A 22,781-nucleotide genomic window follows, 5' to 3' on the forward strand; every position below is an offset into this window, starting at 1 on the left:
CTTGAAGAAGAGATTTACATACTTCAACCTGAAGGTTTTGAAGAAAAAGAAAAGAACTTGGTTTGCAGGTTGAACAAATCTCTGTTGTCTAAACAGGTGCCGAGGTGTTGGTATAAGAGATTTGATTCCTTCATTAGTGTCTTGGATATAATAAACTTAATGCAGACCTTGTGTTTATTCAAGAGGTCTGATGATAACGATTTGTTATGCTGTTGTATGTGGATGACATATTGGTTGTAGGACCCAACAAAGATCATATTAAGAATTGAAGGCACAACTGGCTAGGGAATTTGAAATGAAGGACTTGGTATCAGCAAACAAGATTCTAGGGATACAAATTCACTGAGACAGAAGTAATAGGAAAATTTGGCTTTCACAAAAGAATTACTTGAAGAAGATCTGTCACGATTTCAACATGCAAGATTAAGCCAATTTTACCCCTCTTCGTATTAACTTCAAATTATCCTCAGTATGAGTCCTAGCAGTGAAGAAGAGAGGATGGAGATGTCTCGAGTGTGCATGCATCGGCAGTGGGAAGTTTAATGTTCGCTATGATATACACAAGACCGACATTGCACAAGCAGTGGGATGGTTAGTCGTTACATGGCGAATCCAAGAAAGATCATTGGAATACAGTAAATAGGATCCTGAGATACATCAAAGGGACCTCAATATTGCGTTATATTACAGAGGATCAAACGTTACTTATCAATGGGTATGTCGATTTGACTAGGGGATTTGGATAAAAGCAAATCTACAACAAGATACGTGTTCAAAGTTGCTGGTGGAGCTGTAAGCTGGGTTTCTAAGTTACAGTTAGTTGTGGCTACATCCACAATAGAAGAAGAATATGTAGCAGCTACACAAGCCAGTAAAGAAACAATTTGGTTGAAGATGCTATTGGAGGAGCTTGGGCACAATCAAGAGTATGTCTCTCTATTTGTGACAGTCAAAGCCTTGCATCTAGCAAGGAATCCAACATTCCATTCAAGGACAAATCACATACGAGTTCAGTACCATTTCATTCGTGAAAGTGGAAACAGGGATGATAGATATGCAGAAGATTCATACCAAAGACAAACATAGCAGATTTCATGACGAAGGTGATCAATGCTGATAAATTTACTTGGTGTCGATCCTTGTGGCATGTCAGAGACATAAGTGACATGATGGTACGAGGTAAAAAGAATGGTGTGAATATATGATTGTTCTAATCAAATCTTCTGTTAGTTGGCAAATTTTTAATGAAGAATCTCCCGAACAAGCAAAAAAGAATAAATCTTCAAGTTGATAAACTTTTCTGCTTTGGAAAAATATGTGTTTTCCTTTAATTGGTTCTCTGTTTCGTAAAAAAAAAACAAATGAAGGTCGATTTTTTGTGCTTTTTCCTTCAGAATCGTCTCTGGTTCCACTCGTAATGGTGAATTCCCGATATCTCCTCGTCCCCTTTTTCTTGTTCTCTCTCTCGCTTTCTATTCGAATGGTCCCCCCCCCACAAACTGTTTTTCAGTTTTTATCACCCACTTACAAACTATTTCCTAATGCAGTTTTCTTCCTCTCTTTATAACTGTTACATGTACAATTGAAATCGGTTGAGCAAGTGAGACAGCTGGCAAGAGAGGCTCCCACAGTTGTTTGGGTGCAATTCGGGCTTGCTCCAAATGGGCACGGGTTGGGATAATTAATGTTGTCTTGTAACATAGCTTGGGATTTAGACACAAATTAGGTATTTGTAATAGCCTACAAAATAAAAAAAAATAAAAATGAAATTTAATATTTAATAATATAAAAATAAAAATACCGAACAAAAACGGGTGTCTACAGATGGTTATTGGCACCATCGTTACTTTCAAGCACTGGCTCGACAGCATAATGTTTAAGCATAGGCTTGACAGTATAATATAAGTTGAGATTTAATCTGTGATAAGATTTATCATATCTCAATCAACAGGTTAACGCCCATCTTAGACGGCCGTTAATTTTATAAAACAAAAAAGGACGAGTTTGGAACATATGAATAGTCAGATGGTCATTTTGTAATTTTTAATAGTCGGAGGACTCGACAAAGCAACGCCCTATAATTAAGGGATCATTTTATAACTTTTAATAGTCAAAGAACTCAACAAACAACATCTTATCAACCATTTGTCTATTTACCCTATTTAAAAAACATAACACATCGTAAGCATTAAGCCTAATATATATTTTTGTCTCTTAAAGTGTATTTTTTCGCATTTCGCATTTCGCATTTCGCATTTCGCATTTCGCATTTCGCATTTCGCATTTCGCATTTCGCATCTTAATGTTTTTTTCCTTCCAATTACACCTTAAAGTTATCTTTCTTCACATTGTTGGCCCTTTCATTTAAAAGACATTAAAAAATGTTTGTTCAAATTCATTGAGTGGTTTCAGTGATATAATAAAATGTTGTTCTCTTTAGAGAATTTGGATTCGACAATTATGTATACAATGTGTATGTGCGTTATTAATGATTAATAAAAATTCTAAACTATATACCTTATAATCTCTCCATACTATTAAAAATTGCTTGTTCATTCAAAATAAGATCTGATCCCCAAAAAATTATGAAATCGGTGAAATATCATAATTTTCCAGATTTTGATGTTAAAATTTTATGTTCTCTCTAAATTACATCCTAAGACAAATTTAGTTTCCTCTGCTTTCCTTCTAAAAACTGCTCTCTTTTTCATTTCTCCAACCATTTTGTTGACCGGTGAAGTAGACAACAATCATATAGGGTGATCTAATGATAATTTTGGTAGCGATGATATTGTTTTTGGTGAAGTGTGTGCCCTTAGTGTTGCATGACCATTTATAATCTAGAAAGATGTCAATTGGGAGTTGTCGTGGTGGTGTTGATTGGACATCATAGGAAGTGATGGTAGACTAGTTTATCATCAAATGAGTCCACGTATATCAACACATGGTCGTTGCAGATCATACACAAGATGTGCTCACGAGGTCATAGGCGCTCGACACATAGTCGTTCGTAGTTGCTCGCAGGACGAGCTCCATATTTGGCGGAGTCTAGGTGATCGAAACATGTTTGTTGGTGGTCGCTCGCGGATACGTTTAGCATATCTAAAGGTATGCATGAGTCATAAGATTATATACTCGAAGTGCGCATAGATCATATGCTCATAACGCATTTCTATTTTTTAATGGTCAAATAAAATCTAAAACTCCAAAAAGCAAAGAAAAAATAGAATAATTTAATTTCTCATTTTCCTATTAGTCTCCAGAAAAGAGCTACAATTTGTATTCTCGTATGGTCAATCAATAAAATAGCCAAATTTAGTGGATATTCATGAAAGTTTTGCATTAAGATTGAAGTGATGTTTATATTTGCAGTGATTATCAAAATTTACTAGCATTTTGTTGTGGTACTGGTCATTTTCAAAAGATGGATTATACTGTGGTCCTTCCTTGGCTATATGGATAAAGGTTGCTAAATAATTGTTGTAAAAGAGACGGGAAAGTCACCTGTGAGGTTAGCGAGTCTCGAATGGTGTTTGCTTTATTTGGAGTTGTCAAATTAAACTTTATTATTGTCGAGGCAGAAGAGACATGTGAATTCCATGCAGTTTAATCAAAAGATCATATCTTCTTGTTTGCAGCCTAAATTAGTTTCTTTACATAAAGGCAGGATTTGACTCTTGTCTCTATGAAACATGTAATGAACTTTATTAGCGTTTGTTCATAGCATTATCAAAATGCAGCAAAAATAAGTTGATTATCTAGACCCAGAACCAGAACTGGAACATATAGATATAAATCAAGGTGTTTTATACCGGTAATGTGGAGAAGCAAGATGAACTACTTATCCCACTTCATTGTTTCGTCGAACTGGAACTCGATGTCGATTCCGGCTTGTTGCCACCATGAAGTGCAACCGAATCGATGGCTCGAATTTGCTTCAAGGGAGAGATCAGGTAGGTCAAACCACATGCTCTGATCACTATCCACCGATTGTGAAAATGGGGGAGCCTTGAGATGACATTGAGTTGCAGCTCGGGGACCGAGGAATTACTATCTCATCTTGACTCGGTTCCCCCGTCTTCACTTGATCCATCATGGCGTAGGCTGATTTATTAGCAGCTTCTTGAATGTCTCTACGGAACAAGTGGCCGGCCTAGGAAGCTCGTGAGCTGAGTCCGGAAATTCAGGTAAGCCGACGACCTTTAATCGCCAACGACGCTACATCGTGGGCTCGAGCTGCCATTTCTGCTGTAGGGAAAGTTCCAAGCCAAATCCTTGATTTCTTCCTCGGCTCACGTATCTCTGATACCCATTTTCCCCAGCTTCGCATCCTCACACCACGATAAGTTGGATGCCTACAAGCTTTACCCTTCTTCAAGCTGTTGTTATCAGTTGCCTTGGTTTCCATCAATGGCATCCCTTTTCCATGGTTTGATCTCTTTTTCCTCAACGATTGCTTTATGAACTTCAAATCCAAACTACCCAAGTGGTGATGGATCAAAAATCTGGAAGAAGATAAAACAACGTTAGGATTGTATCTATATGATGGAGAGCTACTGAAGTTTTGTACTAGATGGAAGTAAGGCAATGAATAAATAGACTTCTGCCTCCTTTTTAATACTCTTCATGAGGGGGCCTTGAATTTAATTATTAAGGAAATAAAAAACGAGATATGAAGTATACTTCACATCCAGAAATTTCAATTATTGGTTTTGGTTAAAAAGAATATATATATATATAGAAAATTACTTATTACACTATTACTTTTAGAGAAAATAACCTCAGTGACCAAAAATGCCTTATAATATACGATTTTAATCAACTTTTTTTGGATTTGCCAAAATCAGTTTCCAGATTCGCAACGCGATTCTGACTATCGCATTGCGATTTACATATTCGCATTGCGATTTTCCTAATTCGCAATGCGAATACGTAAATCGCAATGCGAATATGTAAATCGTAATACGAATACGTAAATCGCAATGCGAATACGTAAATCACAATGCGAATACATAAATCGCAATGCGAATATGTAAATCGCAACGCGAATCTGACTATCGCAATTCGATTTACATAGCGCCATTCGTATCCAACGCGTAATTTTTTTCAAATTCCAAACACGAATATATTAATATATCGGAACACTGAACCGTCCACAGTATATCCCGTAATCGCAACTCATAACCTAAAACCCTAAATCACAACTCAGTCTCATCTCCATCTCTCACTCTCTAAGGCAACATCCGTCCCCATCTCCGACGAAATCAGTCCCCATCTCCGACGATATCAGTCTCCATCTCCGGCGAAATCATTCACGATCAGAAATGGAAAATCAACCAAATCAAACCACCGAGGGTTAGTTTTTTAAGTTTTATTTTGAAATTTTTGCATTATTTAGGTTTTTTCATATTGAAATTGAGGATAAGTTTACTGGTGTTTTCAATAATAGATTAACCATTTCACTTAGATTGCTTATCATTCGATTGCTGCCAATACTGCTAAACTATTTAGTCTTTAACCCTGTGAAGTTAATATTTGTCTTTGTTTTGTCTTTTGGTTGAAGTAATGCAATCCATTCAAGTTTCTTTCAATTTTAGTATTTGAAACCGAGAATGACTATCGCAATGCGATTTGTCGTGCGATTTCATTTTTTTGCGATAGTCAATTCGCGTTGCGATAGTCATTTTCGTGTGTGATTTTCATTTTCGTGTTGCGATTTAAAGTTTCAGAAACTATTCTTCTTCTGCAAATTGAAACTTGAATGAATTGCATTACTTCAACCAAAAAACAAAAACAAATATTAAATTCACAGTGTTGTAAATTTAAGTTTGAAGAATAAACTACTCTTTATGTTTATTTCTTGTTATATCTTCACAGTGTAGTTTTTTGGTATATCTAAATTGGTATGTTTATTGTTTTTGCAGAACTTTTATTCGGCTCAATTGACCTTAAGAAATAAAGTAAGTCTGGCCAAAACAATTGTGTCGAAACTTTCACCTACACAAAGAAAAATATTTGAGGATACTTGCTTCGGGCCATGGCTGAAAGTACAACATCCGGTGGTGGAGATGCTATGTTGACCCATCTGTTTCTTCAAACCATGACTAGCGATCTTCCAGAGACTATACAACGTCGTGATGAAGAGATATGGTTTGATTTTCCACCGGCGTATACGTGTTTTGGGCGGGAGGAGTTTTGCTTAATCACCGGTCTACGCTTCAGACACGATGATGTAGATCGTACACTAGACATATTACCCGCCTATCATGGTTTTCCCGGGTTTTTCCTGAGCTGTCAATGGAGAAGTCAAATTTACACGTGGAAGACTTGACGAGATTATTGAATAAGAAAGAAAGATTTTTACTCGGATGGATGATGTCGATGTTGTCCGAGTATACCTTCTAATACTTTTACAAGCCGGCTTTTTAGGCAGAGAGGCCCGACAACCTATTCCTAAAGATCTAATTAAATTGGTAGAGGACCTAAATGCATGGAACCTGTTTCCGTGGGGTTCGTATCTATGGAGAGCTACATGGAAAAGTTGTCGTCTGCCTTTGATGATCGGAAAAGTGTGGTGATGGTTCCAAATACACTTTGTCAGGCTTTATTTGGGCCTTTAAGGTATAATTTTTTATATAAGTTTCCAAAATTATAATTAATTCTTTAACAATTACTAATGTTTGTTATTATATTGTTTGTATTTGGATATTTGAGGCCTTTCCCGCCATGCAGACATATGCATTAAAAACTTCTAATGATATTCCTAGGGCTATTTCCTGGAAGAGGAAACGGTCCTGCAGCAATGGGAAGATTTATACCGTATACTACAATAAATAATGTAAGTTAACACAAATACTACCATATGTTTATAAACAGTTATTAATATACACGTTTAACTTTGTTTGAGCTTTTATATTGTTAGGAGGCCAACACTCCATTACAGAGGCTGACACCCACGGAAGCTGAGCTTGCTACTGATTGGTGGCAAGCTAGTAAGCGCTTTTTTGATGGCACAAATGATAAGCAGCCACCACTTCGAGAGCCATCACCTCACCCAGAGCCATCACCTGATCGACCCGAATATACACCTCCACAACGAGAGTCATCACCTATTCTGTCACATCATCGAGCCTCTTCTCCACCATCACCTCATGATAGGCGACCGGCAAGATGGCCGACGTTTATCTCCCTGTTCTCCACCTTCACGGGATTAGTTAGGGGAGTTACGTAATGAGGTTAATGCCTTGCGTGAGGAGGTCGGTACTTTACGTGATGACAATGGTGCATGGCGTGTTGAGGTGTCTACTTTACGTGGTGAGATAGCAGCTCTACGTGAGATTGTAGCATCATTGCAGAACGAGGTTCATACTCTATGCAACGAGGTAAGTTTAATATTTTTCATATTTAACTTGATGATAAATTTACTCGTAATTTCACTTAGATTGCTTAGTAAATTCATTCGGTTGCTGCCAATACTGTTTAACTATTATTCTTTAACCCTGTGAAGTTAGTATTTGTTTTTGGTTGTCTTTTTGTTGAAGTAATGCAATCCATTCAAGTTTCAATTTGCAGAAGAAGAATAGTTTACTATCGCAATGCGAAAATGACTATCGCAACGCAAAAATGACTATCGCAACGCGAAAATGACTATCGTAACGAGAGAATCGCAATGCGAAATGAAAATCGCAACAACAAAATCGCAACACGAAAATGACTATCGCAATGCGAAAATGACTATCGCAATGCGAAAATGACTATCGCAATGCGAATTTGACTATCGCAATGCGAATGAAAATCGCATTGCGATTCTCGTTGCGATAATCAAATTCGCATTGCGATAGTCAAATTCGCATTGCGATAGTCATTTTCCGCGTTGCGATAGTCATTTTCGCGTTGCGATTTTAAGTTTCAGATTCTATTCTTCTTATGTAAATTGAAACTTGAATGAATTGCAACTTCAACCAAAGACAATACTAACTTCACAATGTTGAAAATTTAAGTTTCAAGAATAAACTACTACTCTTTATGTTGTCATTGAACCTGTACTAAACCTATATGTTGTCCTTTTAAATGTTTATATAAGTGCTTACTTCTGGAATGTTATCTGATGTATTTTGTGAACAATGAATAATAATGACTTGGGTGAATACCGTGCAAGTTTGAAATATATTGTCTTTGTTTTCACTGTTTAATATCATGACTGTTATTTACTGATTTATGTATTAATTTATTTTTAGCGGCCCGCTAAGGTAGATGCTCTACGTCGGGTTTTTTTGCAAGACGGAGTTCATGCATCGCAGCCATTACGTCTCTCACCCTAATAGTGCGAAGAATCCGTAAGAAAAAGCCCGACTGCCGTCAAGAGGCCTCCCTTATCGTTCAAGAGGCCCCTATCATCCTCAAGAGTCCCCTCCCACTGTCAAGAGGTCACTGTCATCGTTGAAGAGGTACCTCCCAACATTCTAGAGCCCTATTCACACGGCGTAATATATCGAATTATTGAGAAGCCCCCTCACGTGCCGGACATGATGGATGACTGTTAGCTTTCGTATAAGTTACCGGCTAGTACCATTCCGACAGATGAAGTGGAGAGGAAACAACTACCGGAAACAATTCTGGATAATACCCTTTGGGCTAAGACCGCAATTGATTTTTATCTACATGAGCGGAGCCAAGGGTGTTACGCTGACATATACAAACTCAACGATGATATGCTTTGTTGATTGAACGGTCTTGGTGGGGTGTATTATTAGGGTTGAAGACAACGGCTATTTCGATGGGGGTAAGTCTTATATTTCTTCTTATATTTCAGTTGATTAATTTTTTTTAAATTTATGTAATTCACTAATATGTCTTTTTTTTGTAAAACAGCATATTGATGTATGGGTGACACGTCTTCTAATTGTAAGGAAATTGAAGAAAATATAAAAAAACGCGATATACAATATACCGACGTCTTTTCACGTAGTTCACTTGAAGAATCAACGACAGGAATCATATGTGTTGGCTAATGGACAAGCTAAACTTTATCCTGCATGGTGGGAGGTCGATAAGGTTAGTATATTTGTTTAAATATTTTAAAGGTGTTCATAAATAAGTGCGCAATTTGAATTATTACATTTCGATGCATGTGTTTATCCCTGTTTTGGAACGTACTCATTGGCTTCTCGTCGAGCTTCAGCTCCCATCCCTAAAGATAATAGTATATGACAACATGATAAATTACATATCATTGTCTGATTTGAGAGATATTATTAAGGGATGGAGCTCTCATTTGGCTAAATTCTTGGATGCAATTAATTATTGGACTAATTCTGGAAACAAGAAGCCAAAGAAGTTTAATGTTACAGTTATCAGAGACGAGAGCGCGCCACAACAAACGAAGGAAGCCAGAGGGGATTGTGGTCCTCTCGTATGCATGTGGTTGGAGCGTTTGACGACAGGAAGTACACAGTTTTTACCTCCCACCGATAGAGATAGAGGTGCAGTAGGCTTGTGGTTTCGGCATTTTATGGCTAGAGCGATAGAGCGATATATGCGAGACGCTGCCTACCGCATCCGTTATGAAAGTGCCATAAACATTTGTAAGTCAAATGCAAGTGTTGATAAACATATATACTCTTTTTGGTTTGAAAATGTTTGGTTTAAGTAGCTAGAATTCAATAATTTGTTGTTTGTAGGTTTAGATGTGTAGAAAGTGTTGTTGATTCAATATTTGGTTTCTGCAGGTTAATCCATGTTTGGTTAAGTAGCTAGAATTCAATAATTTGTTGTTTGTAGGTTTTAGATGTGTAGAAAGTGTTGTTGATTCAATTTGGTTTCTGCAGGTTAATCCTGAAGTGAGCTGCGTGAAATGGATGTATGGTGCAAAATTTGATTCAATAATTGATGAGGAAATAATTCTTATTATTATTTTTTGATTGTTTAATTGATTGTAAAAGATGATTTGTAAATGTTGATTTGTTTAATTGATGTGTACATAATTATTATTTGTGCTTGTTAAATTGATTGAAATGTAATTGATTTGTTCATTTCAATATGCATTATGTTGAATGCAAAACAGACTATCGCAACGCGGAAATGACTATCGCAACGAGAGAATCGCAATACGAAAATGAAAATCGCAACGCGAAACTAAATTCGCATTGCGATTTTCATTTCGCATTGCGATTCTCTCGTTGCGATAGTCATTTCCGCATTGCGATAGTCAATTCCGCGTTGCGATAGTCATTTCCGTGTTGCGATAGTCATATTCGCGTTGCGATAGTCAAATGAATGTCTAATAAGTGATAACAACTGAACATATCATAGCAATGTTCAAACTCAAGTTACTAATACATGCCTAACTGAAAATGTTAAAAGTTCACACATAATATACACATAATACAACGTTTGCATTTAAAAATCACCTAAGTTAACAGTCTCAAAAGGTGAAGCCAATTGTGATTGGGATTTTGATGAGGATCCATATTTTGGTAGAGGAAAAAATGATTGTGATGGCACTGGTGATCCACATGTCAACCTTGTATGACCACTTTCCTTACAATGACTACATGTCGATCTCTTCTTCTCTTCACCCTTAGATGGTACGATCGTGACTTTTTGGTCGGCCAGGTAGCCTTCTGTCCATGGCTGGTGGCAACTGTTTGTAAGTCATCTGGTATGTTCCACTCAGAAGGATGTGGAATAGGGTAGACAATCTCGACATAAGTCTGTCGATTACTTCTGTAGTGTAGCAATCCATAGCGTATGCGCTTGAATCATCTTGGTTTAGATGAAGAGTAACTTTTATAACATGGCCACACGGATAACCAGATGTTTGCCATTTCATACAACTACACGTCTTTGCATTTAGATCGACAAGCCCATTTAAGTATTATCCAGTACTTCAAACAAAGTGTTTGAACATGGTTCAACTCTCCATGACGTTGACTTCACAACACGTTTCGTTATCTTTTTTCAGTCCATGGTGTAACACGATGTTCCAATGTTCCTGTAAATTTAAATAAATAATACTTAGTAAAATATATGATAAGTTACGAATTTAAAGAAATAATACATGCGTTTCTTTTCTTGTAGTACCATTATTGAATAGAGGCTCGAAAAACCATTAACATAGTAATGGGTAATTTCCGGGAATGACGACTTAGAGCATTGATTGATTCTGCACTATTAGACGTCATGAAACCATATCTTGCTCCAAGTTGATGTACTCTTGACCATCTTTCAAACCCGACATCTTCTAGTGTTTGAGCACACTGAGGCAAAACGTCTTAAACAGTTTATATGCTTATTAAAATCCACTTCCCGATAAGCTTTTACAGCCTTCCAGTATGTCCATTTATGATTTTTTATACCAGCAGACCTTGATTTTAGATTTCTATACAAATGAACACCACAAAGTCCATGAAAAGCATCTGGAAACACCTTCTAACAGCGTTCTCAATTGAATTTGCCCTATCAGATATGATTGTCAGATTGCTAATAGGACCTATGTAATCCCTAAAATGCCCCATAAACCATGTCCATGAATCAGAGGTTTCAGATTTGCCAACCCCGTAAGCTATTGGCAGTATCCCATTGTTAGCATCCATGGCTACTGCTAATAAGTTTACTCCAAGGTATCGACCTTTTAAATGTGCTCCGTCAACTATAATAATTGGGCGCATGCAAGTAATAAACGAACGAATCTACAAAATCATATACACAAGAAATATAATCATTTAAATGTGAAATGCATGTAACTAACAAAATGAGTCAACAAAATTATATTGATTTACTAACCGCAGCACCAATGGCGATAATAGCAACTCAAAGCGTCCATCTCTATCTGTTTTTGATATGAGTTACCGACCCAGGATTTTTCAGCTTTAAATTGTGACAATAAGCCGGTAGTTGGGCAAACGATGCTTCTGGCGACCCCCTCAACAATTCCAAGGCATAACATTTGGCTCTCCAAGCTTGAGAATATGAGATACTAATCTTGAACCGAGAATTCATGTCAGTCATAATTTCATGTCCCCGATATACCCTGCCATTCAAAAACATTAACTCAGCCAGAAAACCACCCAACACCTTTTTGTTTGCCTGTCTATGGTGAGGAAAAACTTGGGTTCTTGAACATGTTGTTTATCAATAAAAGTCCTAACTTGAAACATTTTGCAATCTTTTATCCTCTTTGCAATCATACGCCACGTACAGTTTTTGTCAATCATACACCTTGTTTTGAAACGATCTTTTCTTGATTTTTTAACTTTTAGTTGATAGTCATCTTCCATACATTTCGTATACAAAGCTATCTTCAAGTCTTCCTTTGTATCAAAACAATCATCTTTCTTGATACGAATAATTTTTGTGTAACAATCAACTCCTATATTTACCAACTCTTCTTCCGGTATCTGAAGTAATTCTGGCATATTCCAGTTATACTCCCGTGGCATTTTCTTCGGGGACTTTTCTTTGGGGATTTCTTCTTCTTGTTTTTCTTCTTCAAGGTTATATGAATTACAGAATGGATGTTCAACATGTTCATTTACAGTCGTAAATTCCTCTTCATTATCATCAACAACATCTTCCTCGGCAACGGCTGTTTCATCATCAAAATTCGGGTATTGACCAATATCAAAATCATTACACGCAGGGTCTGTTTCTTCTTCTAAAAATCATCAAAATCCGAGTATTGACCAAGATCAAAGTCCGGGTATTGACCAAGATCAAATTTCGAATACTGACTAGTACTCACAATTTTTTTGTTGGCTCATCATCGTCTAACTGATCAATACGAAAACCGAAATTTGGTGCTGAAAGTTGATTGGGATTTGGATTAGGGAAAGGTTGTGGGTTTTGAGATTGTGTTTGGTATTGGAAATGTGGTGAAACAATATTTGCTTGGTGATGAAATTGTGGTGGAACCATTAAATTTTGAGCACCATAAACTGGGGTTGAAAAACTTAGTTGATTACTACCCGCTACTGACCCAACTTCACTACTTCTAGGTTCAACAACATACAATGTAACATCATCACTTGAAACACTAATCTAAGCAATGAATCGTTCAACATCTTCATTTTTGGTTAAAAATAAACTTTACCATTTCTCTGATAAGATAGCCTAAATCCACTTAGGGCTAAAATTCAATTTATTTGCAACACGTAACATTAGAGTTTCATAAGTTAACTTTTTTAATGACAGTTTTAGTTGAAGATTTATGGGTAAAAGCATATATTGTAAAACACCTGAACATTCTCCCATGACCCTCCAAAACACAAATCTATCCAAACATGATCAACATTAGATGATTTCATTATTGTAAATTAATTTACTAAACAAATGAGTTGTGAAACTAAAACCTGTTGTCGGATGGGGAAGGATGTCGTTGGATATAGGAACGGATGTCGCCGGAGAGTGATAGATGGAGATGGAATGAGTTGTGATTTAGGGATTTAGGTTATGAGTTGCTGCTGCTGCGTAGTTATATACCCAAAAAATTTGTGTTGCGGAACTAAAACCTGTTGCGAATTCAGAAATCGAGTTGCGAATTTGAAATTCAGTATTGCGATAGTCAGAATCTCGTTGCGATAGTCAGAATCTCGTTGCGATAGTCAGAATCTCGTTGCGATAGTCAGATTCACGTTGCGATTTACATATTCGCATTGCGATTTACGTATCCGCATTGCGATTTACGTATCTGCATTGTGATTTACATATCCGCATTGCGATTTACGTATCCGCATTGCGATTTACGTATTCGCATTGCGATTTACGTATTCGCATTGCGATTTAGGAAAATCGCAACGCGAATTTGGAAAATCGCAATGCGATAGTCAGAATCGCGTTGCAAATCTGGAAACTGATTTGCGATACCGGAGATCGCATTGCGATTTAGTTGGTCATTTTGGCAAATCCAAAAAAGTTAGTTAAAATCGTATATTATAAGGCCTTTTTGGTCACTGAGGTTATTTCTCTTACTTTTATCGTTAATGTTATAATTCAAACATGGTAAATTCAATTAATTTTACTAATTTTTAGTTAAAAAAACTAGAGCCTCTTTTTCTCTAAAAAAAAATCTAAGACGCTTATTTTATTTTGATTGGGAGACACAATATCAGTCTTAGTGTTGATTGTCAAACGTAAGTATTCCTTTCTTTTCCTTTATTTTCTCATACCATATCTTTGATATTTTTTGTCTTTTAGTTTATAATAATTTTATCTTAATGACACAATTTTCATTATCTTTTGGCATGTTTTGGTATTCTTTATCATTCGTTTGGTTATTCTTTTCGTTTATTTTTTATGGTTAGATTTGATGTCGTCTCGACTAGGATTGTAAATAATGTAACAAATCGTGAACTACTCGATATCAACTAGGTCAAAGCTTGATAATACTCGACTTGAATAGAACGACTCAAGTTCTTAACGAGACAAAACAAGATACTTGATACTCGACTCAAAAAGCTCACGAGCAACTTAAAAAAAATAAGATATTAAATTTTTTTTAAAAAATAAATTATTAATAATGTAAACATTTATGTGTAGAATTTTAAAATTATATATATATAGTATAAGGTTTTCATGTATTTAAGGTTCAAGTTCGAGTTTGAGCTTCAACCGAGTTAAGTTTAAGATTTGTTTTATTTCGAGCTTTTTGAGCTTCAATTCATGGTTTCAAGTTCGAGTCGAGCTTAAAAATTTTAGGCTTGTGAGTTCCAAGTCAAGCTGAGCTCACAATACTCGAGCTCGACTAGACTCGTTTACAGCCCTAGTCTCGACTGATCAAGATATCACTTATTTATTATCATATTGATATTCCCTACTTTAGACCTTCATATTGGATTTGGCCATGCAGTTTGCGTTCATAGATAGTTTACTCACGACGCTCGATTCTGATATGCAGTTGTTGGGTCTTTCAGTAGTTGATCCCGTATTGTGGTTCGTTTTCTAGTATAATTAGATTTGTTCGTATTTATCTTTTGTTCGATTTTTTTGAATGAATTTTCCACAATATTCTTATTGGTCTTTGTATGATCTCAAATGGCTATTTTTTTTGTACCAATAGTTATAGGAAAATATTTTAATTATGAGTCTATTTTATGATAATAATTATAAATCTTTATTGTAATTTTGAATATTTATAAAAAAAAATATTATATTTAAATTAAAAAATGAATTTGTACTCGATCATAAATCATGACTTTCACTTCAATTATAGATGTTGATTGATCGAGCATAGTTGGTTTAGTGAGAAGTATAATTCACCAATCAAATTTCAACAGAGGGATGGATGTCTAGTGAGATGTTTGAGTCGTGGCATGAAATTTGTAAATTATTTTTTACTTAGACTTATCAAGATTAGATTAGAATCTATTTAAAATATCCATATTTATATATTTTAAAATATTTAAATTTAATCGAGAAACATTATTTTTACTATTTTATAAAACAATGTTAGAATCCACCTACACAAAGTAAAACTCTTTGATTTTACAGAGATTTATGACCACTGGATGAGTGAAAATAAAATAGATGATTGAGATTAATTCCTTGTTTTTTTTCTTCATTGAATATCTTTTAATTTTCTATTGTTAATTTCAGTCATCTATTTTCACTCATCAAAGGGTCTTAAATCTGTAAAACTAAAAGAATTTTACATTATGTAACATGATTCTATCTCTAAAATATATATATATATAATATATATTATAGGAAGGCCTGGACACAATATGAAATCATCCTTTATGTCATGTTTAAAATTCTATATTTTCTCAGCAATATAAGATTTTTATTGAAGAAAAGACCATACAAGATTATTATATGCCTCACTAAAAAACCCTTTATTCAATAGGGGAAAAAGAGCACATAAAAATACATAAGAGACGCCTACAAACAAAGACATAAATCTGCACCAATCCTAATCCCCAAGAGCTTGTCAATCCTATTTCGAATAAGATTAACACCATCGTAACACATAACTGTAATAATCCCCACATGGACTCTTCCTTACTTCCAAGTATAGACGATTAAGTCCCAACCCAATGGTGCTGTTAAAACGACATATCGGTTCTATAAATAAATCAATCAATTTCAAGTTATAATCATCCTTTATTGCCGATACCTTATTGGATTTAGGCTGCCCGAAAGGCCTCCGAACTCTAATAATGGATTGTACCGACAATCTCGACTCAAGTCTTATGGAATGATTCCATTACATAGTTCTTTAAACCCTCTTGTAGAATAATTAGGTGATCCGCTCTCTTCGTATATTTATCCTATGCATGGAGCGCTTGATGAAATCTATCCAGAGAGCGGTAGGGGATGGTTTGTGGAAACTGATAAAGCTTTTAAAAGATAGTCAGTGCTCTCACATCTTTTTTTTTTCGCGGATGATCTGATCTTATTCGCAAAGCTTCCTCAGTCGATTCTCCTTGCGATCATAGCAGTTAACATCCTTCAAAGAATGGGGACCCAGATGTTTTCAGGTTGGAAGTGGGACGGGAAGCGTCAGTTCTCTACAAGGAGTGCATATGATAGGTGTACAAGATCAACCATCGGGGACGATCACTCGATTTGGAGATTATTTGTAAAATATCGAGGTCTTCCTCGCATTAAAATGCTTCTTTGGCTAATCTGCAAGGCAAACTACTTTCGAACGATGAAAGGGTTTGTTGGCATATTTCTAGTTTCTCAATATGATGATGCTGTTGAACCCTTAGCCCATATTTCGTGATTATCTAATTGCTAGTTTGGCTTGGAACAGCTTGATCAAATCGGAACTTGTTGAGGAGTTTTACTGGATGGTTGTCGTGGCTTGATTGATAAGAATTTGCTCTATACGATGTATTTCCTACATACAAATAATGATTGTGATTTGGTGTTTAGATCTGTCATTTGGTGTCTATGAACGTGCCGTAACAAATTAATTTTTGATTCGGATTCATTACCGATGGAGAACGTGGTACAGTCGAGTGCGCAACTAGTGATGCAGGCTGTTCCAGCATCGGAAACACGAGGAAACTAGTTGTTGGGAAGAACAGCCCGTGTGGATCGTAATAGATATAGGCAACCCCCACCTGCGAACTAGTTGAAACTAAATACACATGGTGCAATGAAGAGAGATTCGAGGTTGGTTGCTTGTGGTGGTCTTTTAAGATCACACTTGGGAGATTGGATAATCAGATTCTCGAAGACCATTGGGATAGTTTGCTTGATGCCGAACTTTGAAAATTTTATGAGGGGCTTTGTATGGTGTGGAATATAAACTTCTGCAAGATTATTATTGAATCAGACAGCAAGGAAGCCATTACTGCGAATAATGCTGGTCCAGGATCAAAAGGTCCCTCATCGATGCTCTCTCACGTTACTGCTCTTATTGATCAAAACTGAAAGTGTACCTCTCGAGTGTAAAAAAGAAACATGGTATCATGAGTTTTTTTCCCCCTCTTATTGGGTTTTCTTGTTTTGGGCCGTGAGGGCAAAATAGATCGAGCTCTCATTTGTAATTAGGGATTTTCTAATCGTTCCCCTAATTGCTTGAGAGGATTGAGAACTATAATGTTTGGAACGAACAATACGTATAGCGTTGTTTGAGAAAATAAGCTTAACTTTGTTGACGGTGATTGCAAGAAGGAAGAATTTCCTGAGACTTGGCATGCATAATGGGAACGGTACAATGCTATAGTGCTTTCGTGGATTTTGAATACGGTCAGTTTTGTGTCTAATGTTTACTTTTGTTTAGTAGGATTAAAAGGAAAGATTTGATAAAATAGATAGTTTCTTAAATCATTTTTTAATCAATTATCAAATCGGTCAAACGGAAATATAAAAGAATAATTTATTTATAAAATTATTATATTTTTTATTCAATAAGATTAACGACCATGGTTAATTTTAATAAAATAAATAAAATTTCTAGTAAATATGGTAAGTTTAACTTTAAGAAATTAAAATAATAAAATTAAAGCTGTGAATTAACATTGAATACGAAAAATATGGATTAGCATTAGAGATGCAAATCATATATGTGGGAAAGCTTTTTGGGCTATGGCGGGGAGCGATCCAACTTAATCTTGGAAAAAGAGTTGGGTTTTAAAATAAAACAAATAAATATTTTCGGAGTCATCATCGACCTTTGGATTATATAGGTCGAATACCTAAAAATACGTTTTAAAATAATTTCAAGAAAATAAATTTTAAAAGATAAAAATTGATATGCGTTTAACCAAAAATTCGTTTTGAAAAGGGTTCGAAAGTCGATTACGAGTGGGGAAGGATTAGCACCCCCACAACGTCCGATATCGGTACCTAAATGATTATACATCATCTAAATATTGAAATTGGTAAATTCGAATAACATTTAAATTATGATCCTTTTTTAGAAAAATTAGGGTTGTTATTTTGCACGAATAATTCTCGAAATATCTTCCTTGTCAGTTAAGGGGGCATTTCCATGGATTCCTCATACAAAAATAACGTTGCCCAAATTTTTGGATGAAATACATATATTGATTATATTAAAAAAATAAATTCACTCAAATCTAAAATGAATTATCTTGTTCGAACAATTCTTGGAAACACACTCCTTGTCAATTAATACACTTTTCTATAAATTCCTCGAGTAAATAATATTTGAAAATATTACGACTAGCGGGAAATTAACAAATATATAAATGATGGACCAAAATAATAAAAATGTTAACTTTAGGGATTAAACTATACAACCAACAAGAAATCAAGGTAACCATTGCAAATATTTCACAGATTAGATGTTGCAATCGTAAATAAACCAAATACAAACATTCATGATAAAGAAGGAATTCATTAAAATAAGGCACTCGAATTAAAATAATCACAAAGATAAAATAATACGCATAAAGGAACTAAAATGAAATAAAACTAAAAATAATAGCCCTAATCATAATATATCAATGACTAAATGAACAAATTGAAAATATCATATCTAAATTAATTAAATAATAAAGAATACAAACAGTGGCTAAAAAGAATAAACATAAATCAATGACTAAATTCGAATAAGCTAACATAATAGAAATGACTAAATTAAAACAATCACAAATTATAGTACCAAATAAAAAAATAAAATAAACTGGGTTGGTGACTGAAATATAAAACACGCATAAAGTAGAAGGGCCTGTAAGAAAATAAACCAAAAAGTTAGTGCTGAAAATTAAAAAGGTAAAATCACGAAATCAGTCCCTAAGCATTTTAAAAAAATTAAAAGTCACTACATGACCAAAACGTAAAACATGCCTAAAAGTATAGGACCAAACAACAATTAAACCTAAAGTTTTATAACACGCATCAAAAATGGGTAAATTATATAAACGGTCCCTGTATGTAGCAATTTGTAAAAATACCTAACTCAAGGGGACCTAAGTACAATTTCTCCTAAAGTTTTCTATAAATATCATCCTTTTTTTCTTTTTTTTTTCTTTTTTCCATTTAAAATTATTTTAGAGAGGAACTCTCCTCTCTCTAGAAAACCAGTGGGATGTCGGTCACACACCTTTGTTGGTTGCCGTTGGTGGCTGATGGCCATCAAATTACACCGGGAGGTCCGTCTCGGTCTCCCCGTCTCCGATTTAGAATCAATTTTGTGATAATCGGCCTTGAGCTAAACGAATCTAGCTGAAACCGTTCGATTTTGCCCTCTTCGATCCGTCATCGTCCGTCCGATCGACCCGATTCCAAAGTATTGTTCACCATCTGCTTCTCCACATATTCACCGTTCGATTCCTCGAACAAAGCCTTCCAACGCCGTGAGCATTGCCGGCCGAACGGGTAATAATCATTTCACTCTTTTATTGTTATTTTTTTAATTTGCCTCGTTATGTTTTGCTCGCTCTTCTCTTTCCTTTCACTCTTCTCCTCCGGTGTGCTTTCCCTTGAAGCCAAAGACTGATTACTACCGACAATCGATGACAACCAGCGCCTAACCAAAGGTCGACCACCGACGACCCAACAAGGTAAACGAAATACTCTATCCCTTCTTTTGCGTTCTATTCCAAAAACAAAATGAAAAATTTGGTTGTTGCACATAAAATAAAAGAAACTTTTTTTTTGAAAAAAAGTCCTCTAATATTGTTTTTCTATTGCTTCGAATTGGGAAGAAAGTCATATATATGTTCCCTTTTCGTTTACAAACTCTCCCCTTTATATTGTTTTCGAGAGCTCCCCCTTTTAGCTCAAACCGAAAACTTCCTCTCTTTATCTGTTTTTACTTCAGTTTTTATCATATCACATGATAGAACAAAATTAATTGTCTATTGTTTGTCTGTTGTTGTTGGAGTGTTGCAGGAAGCTTGCTGATGGAGGCTACAGTGATGGCAGACGTATGAAATTCAGCTGAGAGATTTGGGGTCAGTGCTTCACATGGGTGATGTTCTAACCGGGTCAGGTCGGGTTGTAATCGGGTTGGGTTTACTTTATTGGGTCTGTTTCTTATTGGGCCTTCAGGTCTTGGGGTGTGATGTGATTGGGTTGTAATTTTGGGCCCGGTTGGGCCTGTTGTAATTCGGGGCCCAATTTTCAGGTTTGTATCCTGCAAATAATTAATAACAATAATAATAATAAAATAATAATAATAATAAAAATAAAGATGGGTCCGGGTGAAAATGGGTGTCGACAATATATATGTTTTAGGGGATAAACCAACTTACCTTACTGGATAAAGGAATTGTTGTTCTTAAAGGTGATGGGTTCTAGTACTAGTGATTACAAGGCTTATTGAGCGTTCATTATCGTATGGTTGAGAGTATTTATAATAAATTTACTTTATTATCATATTAGCTTAATCAAAAGTATATATGTTGAACATAGCTTAAACAATTAGATAGTTTTGTAATTGAATACTAATATGTTAGTTAGTTACACAGAATATTTAGTTTTGTATAAATATACTAGTTATAAACTTTACTTAATCACAAAGAAATTATTCTACTCATATTCTCCTAAATTTTAACATGGTATCAGAACCAGTTTTGAGGGGATAGGAAAGGTTTGAGGGGTTATATTATCTTGATTTGTCCAGTTTTGATTTGAGTATGTCTTCTACTGCTTTGGTTAGTCAATAAGATTATGTTTCTTCTGTTTGTGCGTGTACAAGTTGTTTGTATTCTATTTCACATTGTGATTCAAAATTGTAGCATGATCATTTAGGTCATGTTTCTGTTGGGAAATTGAATAAAACTATATTTCATGTTTCTGTAAACTTGATCATGATGCTCTTTATAAGTGTGATATTTGTACCCTTATAAAGCAAACTAGGTTGCTTTTTCTTGATAGTACACCTAAGTCTTTAAAGCCTTTTGGATTGATTCACATTGACTTGTGGGTCATCATCATTTTTCTACACATAGTGGCCTATGTGTTTTTTGACCATTATAGATGATCATGCTCGAATGACTTGGGTTTACATGCTTCGGTTAAAGAGTGATGTTGCCTTGTGTCTTAAACAATTTGTGCCTTTGTACAAACTCAATTTTTTGTGTCTATCAAAATTATTGGAATGATAATGTGTGAATTTTTCAATCGTATTTGTTCTCCTTTTGTTACTTCCTCTGGTATTGTTCACCAGATTCTTGTGTACATACCCATCAGTAAAATGGGGTTGCTAAATGAAAGTATCGACATCTTCTTGAATTGGCTAGAGCTCTCAGATTTCAATCTCGTGTTCCTGTCAAATTTTGGGGGATGCGTTTTAACAGCTTGATACATCATTAATAGGTTACCTTCCGTTGTTCTTGATTGGGATAGTCCTTTTAAAGTTTTGTATGGCCATTCGCCTGATTTATCTCATATGAAAAATATTTGGATGCTTGTGTTATGCTTCCAATCTTCCTTGTCATGATAAACTTTCTCTAAAAGTTGTGTCTGCAGTGTTCATGGGTTATTCTACCATACAAAAAGGTTATGTTGTTTTTTGTTTAATCTCCAAGAAATTGTTTTCAATATGGATGTGATTTTTTATGAAGATGTATTTCCTTTTGTTTTACTCTTAAAGAATCTCCCTTATTTTTTCCACATTCCTATGGTTTTGCTAATTCTGATTTTCTCACTCTTGATGATGGTTTTTATGTTAAGTCACATATAACAGATTTGTCTTCCCTTGTTTCGTCACCTATTTCAGATTTGTCTTCCCCTACTTCATCACCTATGACATATTTGCTTTCACCAATGGCAGCATCACATAATGTTTCTAATCAACCCTAAAATTTGGAGTCTCAATATACTCTTATATGCAATTCTCAATCTAATCTTGATGTTCAAATTCCTTTAAGGAAATCTACTAGGTCTACTAAGGCTCCCTCTTGGTTAAATGATTTTGTTCAATCCTATCAATCCTCTGCTACTTCCAGCAAGTTTCCTATTTCTCAATCCATTTCCTATTCTTATTTACCACCTCACTCAATGTTTTGTTTCTTCACCTCACACTCAATGTTTTATTTCTTCCACCTCAAAGTTTGTTAATCCTAAAACATTTCCAGAAGATGTTCAAAATCCTTTGTGGGTCTAGGCCATGGAAGAGGAGACTAGTGCTCTTAAATCTAACAACATGTGGTATGTGGTTCTCTCACCATATAAGACACCAATTGATTAGAATTGGTGTATCATATCAAATATAAAGCCAACGGTGATGTGGAGCGGTTTAAGGCTCATCTTGTTACTAAAGGGTACACCTAACAAGAGGGAATATATTATGGTGAGACATTCTCTCTAGTTGCCAAACTTGTTACTGTTTGGGTAATCTTGGCACTTGCTTTTATTCA

General features: G+C 35.3%; 1 pseudogene; it reads right to left on the reverse strand.

Annotated features, from left to right (window-relative positions):
* Positions 1 to 3,717: 3,717 nt before the first annotated feature.
* Positions 3,718 to 22,781, reverse strand: part of LOC120115745 — a 35,572-nt pseudogene continuing 16,508 nt past the window's right edge.

Source organism: Hibiscus syriacus, unplaced genomic scaffold (assembly GCF_006381635.1).
Source record: "Hibiscus syriacus cultivar Baekdansim isolate YM2019G1 unplaced genomic scaffold, ASM638163v2 tig00110271_pilon, whole genome shotgun sequence".
NCBI lineage: Eukaryota > Viridiplantae > Streptophyta > Magnoliopsida > Malvales > Malvaceae > Hibiscus > Hibiscus syriacus.